General features: G+C 33.8%; 1 long non-coding RNA gene across 1 annotated transcript; it reads right to left on the bottom strand.

The window, feature by feature from the left end:
* Positions 1–512: 512 nt before the first annotated feature.
* On the bottom strand, positions 513–3,960 carry LOC110683823. The gene is made up of 2 exons (XR_002503686.1): positions 3,618–3,960; positions 513–889 (listed from the first exon to the last, which is right to left on the bottom strand). It is a non-coding gene; the product is annotated as an uncharacterized LOC110683823 (long non-coding RNA).
* Between the last annotated feature and the right edge of the window lie 456 nt (positions 3,961–4,416).

Below are 4,416 nucleotides of genomic sequence, written 5' to 3'. Positions count from 1 at the left end.
AAAGTGTTACATAAAGTAGTAAAAGTGTTATTATAGACAATAGGTAACACTTTATTGGGTGATACTTCCGCCCATGTTCCCTAAGGTCTTTTGTAACACTTTGAGTAATGTATGGTACCACTTTCAATAGTGATACTATAAACCCTCTTATGTAACACTTTTTATATTACTAGTATCATTTTTGAAGTGTTACTTTTTATTTTTTTATGTAACACTTACTTATCTTTAGTAACATTTTAACATCATATAGTATCAATTTATCCGACATTATGTATCACTTTTTGAACTAATGGAACACAATGTTGATTATTAAGTATTTTTCAATCATCTTTTGACATATATAGTAGCACTTTATTCGACATTATATAACACTTTATGCAAACTTCTTCTTCTTCTTCTAATTATTATTATTATTATTATTATTTAAAAAATGGTTTTTAAAATGTATAAATATAATATTAAAATTTAAAACAATTAACCATGATTGTGAAATTAATATTTACAATAGACAATAATTTGAATTGATATAATTTCATATTTTCTTGTAAAAAAATCCATATACAATCAAATAACCAAACTAAACGAAAAGCCGACTTTGTTTCTAGACCACCAAATTCAAAAACAGAAAGAGCAAAATAGCAGTCAACGTAGTTACAACACACAACATTATTAACAGTAGACAGCAACAACAGCTAGCCAGCTAGCAGGTCAACAAATAGCGATAGCAGCAAACGATAGCAGCATTCAGCAGAAATAGTGACAACAGTAACACTGACAGCAGCAACAGCAGTAATGCAGAGAGCTCCAACTTTTCAATCTTGAAAAAAAACATTTATCTAAGTTAATCTTGTACTCCGTAGTATCTATCGATCTCCCCAAACATCAGCAGCTACAAAATATGCAAATGTGTCAGTGTTACTATTGATCCTATATATGTGATAAAGCATCAAATATCAAAGAACCAAAAATAAAGCATTCATGAAAATCATTAAAAGTATCACATGAGTTTTTAACAATTACTCCCTTCGTCCCAAATTACTTGCAACGGTTTGACTTTTTGCACTATTCACACATCTCCCTTTGACCATCTTTTTTAACTATTATATGAAAGTCAATGTAATCATGTAAGATGTTGTTGGGTCTATTTTAATGTATAGTTTCTTAATATAAACTTTTTATAACTTATATAAATTTATAATAAAAAATATCAACGGTCAAACATGTGCATCGGCAAGCGTGTCCAGTCAAAATGTTGCAAGTAAATTGGGACGGAGGGAGTAGTATTGAGGCCAAGAATATAGATATATATGCACATTCTTATAAACTACTACTTATATAATTCACATATATATATATATATAAACTTGAATATATAGATACAACCGCATTATTATCCTTCAAATGAAAGAGCAAATGATACGTCAACCATTCAATGAAACAACATAAACCCCATCAAATTAGTTACCATCAAATTAGTTATAAGGCAGCAAGGTACAGTGAACCAGACTGATCAAACACCACCAGTCTTCCGAATCCCTGATCAGCGAACGTCTCATAGTTGGTGTTCAGTGTGTTGAAAAGGGGGAAATATGTGGTGTATAATGCAAGATTTTCGTTATATCCTAAGTTGAATGAGAACCTTCCACTCGAGTAATTTTTTCTAAAAAAAACTTGCAATGAGTCGGTTGCCTTGATTCAGCGCCTGGTAGGCAAAAGAGTGTCAGTTGGCTCATCAAAGCTTTGCCAAAGTACAGCAGAAGCTCGATCCATCAGCACGAAGTTTCCAGTGTCGAGCATAGCTGCAGAGGCAAGTGTCACTCCTCTGCTACTGCTACTGCTGCCAGCCAACAGCCCAGCTCTCCATACCTTGCGCCCACTTGGGTTAGTAAGTATCAAGCTTCTTGCAGTAAGTTCTACTTTCGAACCCCTGGGCACTGGAATTTCTCTGTTGGAAGACCAAGTTATGGTCTTTTCGGGTATTCTATTGAACCATATGGCTAACAGAAAACTTCCAGACTCTATCTTCTGAAACCCGAAAGCAAAGTCTTTGGAGGGAGATACCCAAGGCTAAGAGATATCCCCAGCAATGAGGGATGAGCCCAAGGTTATGTTGTTGTAACTTTGAGCCGAGATAACGAAGCACATTAGAAAAGAAAAACATATATAAAAAGGTAATTTTACTGATAAAACCATGGTGATACTGTTGTTATTACAGCAGAAAAAAAAATGCAGCAAGCTTTGTTTATTTTAGCTCTACTTTATTAATTAAAGCATGTTGTTCATGGTACATATCATATACAGTGGGTATGGACAACCCATTTATGAAAGTTAAACTTTATAAAAGTATGTAGATGTATGTCATTTTTCAAGTCCAATGAAAATTAAGGCTCAAAATTGTTTTCAGAAGGTTGGACCAATTTAAATCATGCACCATTCTAAATTGACTTTGCTCAAAGAATATTAGGTTTGGAATTTGGAAAGTTAATAAATTCGTCGAAGAAGATCAGTTGGAATTTGTAAAAAGAAGCTACCACTCACAAATTGGAAATATGACAGTTGTGCCTGGTGGTGTTCGATCAGTCTGGTTCATTGTCCACAAATTTCCTCCCTCAATGTAAGCTCCTCGACCTATTTCCCAAGCTGCCTTATAACTGAAATACACTATGATGCCAATAGTATCCCTCCCACCCCAAGGTTAGTCTATTACACCTATCTAAGTGGTTAAGTTATTAGTAAAACTCAAGAAAAGGAGCAGTTTCATAAGATAAAGTAATGTTTTTTGTTTGAGCACTGTACCAATAGAGGGAAATTCAAAGTTGTAGATACAACAGTAGTGGCGGATGTAAAAGTAAAATTTTGAATCCATCATTAAAAATTTTGAATCCATCATTTCGGAGCTTTGTCGCATCTTATCAAAAACCCGATGAGCTTTCTCTAAAAACCCAAAACTCACATACATGTAAAGCAAATTGTTATGAGAAAACCCATCATTTAAAAACCCAAATTTTACAACGAACATGGGCATGAATTTGCTTGCCTTCTAAAATCCAATTATCAATGCGACGAGCTCTAACAAGAGAAGGATACGTGAAATTGTTAGGCAAAACAGAGTCCTACAACATTTGTAAGTACAAAATCAAGCATTCCCTATCCAAATAGAATTGCAAACAAGTAATAACCCCTGATTAAGGTGTTGTATATAGAAGCATCTGGTTGGGGCATTTTATCAAACAGTTGGTGGGCATAAACCAAATCACTAGATTCCAATAAAGCACAAAACGTGATAGCTCTACCCATTACATCAGAGTACAAAACAATAAGTTCAATAACCAACTAATCAAGACTACAAAGTACCAATTTTACCAAATAAAGTTCAATTCAATTCAACTTTTCAACACCACAATGAACATATTGAACAACCTTGTCAAAGTACTGTGAAGATTATGAAATTATAAAAGACTAAAATTATAATTAATTAAGTAATAACACAATAATGAACAATAAATCAACAATTCAGTTCAATTTAATCAATCAAATGACTGAAATTATACATAATTAAAATTAAAACTAAATAACAAATTAAATAGTTCATAATTTAAATTTTAATACAATAATACCTTGCTCAGTTGCTATGCTTCAATCGGTGGTCACTCCGGTCGGTGAGGCGGCGCGGTATGAAGGAGAGTGAGGACTGGTGGTCTGGTGGTCACAGATCTACAAACTACAACAAAAAGGTGCGCTGGTGCCTGGTTATCGTCGTAGATGGTGGCTGATGCTTACTACGGCAGTGGTACGATGCTTGGTGGTCGTCGATCAAAATGATGTGAGAGAGACAGAGCGGGAGTTAGGGTTGTGACGCTTGAGACTTTGAGTTTCGTTTGGTTTTGTTCCGTTGTCGCTCCTCGCTTTTTATGGTTTTGCTTGTTTCGTTTTTGGCATTTTGTTTTGCCTTGTTTCTTTTCCTCTTTTTAATTTTTTCAATAAACTTTATTTTATTTTCAAGCAGGTAAAAAGTTTTGATAAGAAAAAAGAAATTAAAAAAAAAAACACAAAGTGTTACAACCAAGTGATACATAATATCAAAGTGTTACAAGAAAGTGCTACATAATTTTAAAGTGTTACAAAAAATGTTACCTAATACCACAATGTTACAAAAGTGTTACGTAAAAATCAAAAAATCATGAATTTGTTTCAGTGTTACCAAAGGGTGTTACTTAAGCCCAATTTTGTACTAGTGATCGTCATCGTCGAAATCATATTAGTCAACTTGAGGATGAGAACGGCATTTTACGTGATGATGAGTTAGAGATGAAAAGAATTATATCTGACTATTTTTCAGATATTTTTTCTTCTTCTTTTCCGACAGATTTTGATGAGGCTTTGACCGGTATTGAGCGTCTTGTTACGGAAGAGATG

This window comes from Chenopodium quinoa, unplaced genomic scaffold, assembly GCF_001683475.1.
Source record: "Chenopodium quinoa cultivar QQ74 unplaced genomic scaffold, ASM168347v1, whole genome shotgun sequence".
NCBI lineage: Eukaryota > Viridiplantae > Streptophyta > Magnoliopsida > Caryophyllales > Amaranthaceae > Chenopodium > Chenopodium quinoa.
This window is presented reverse-complemented; position numbering and strand designations above follow the sequence as displayed.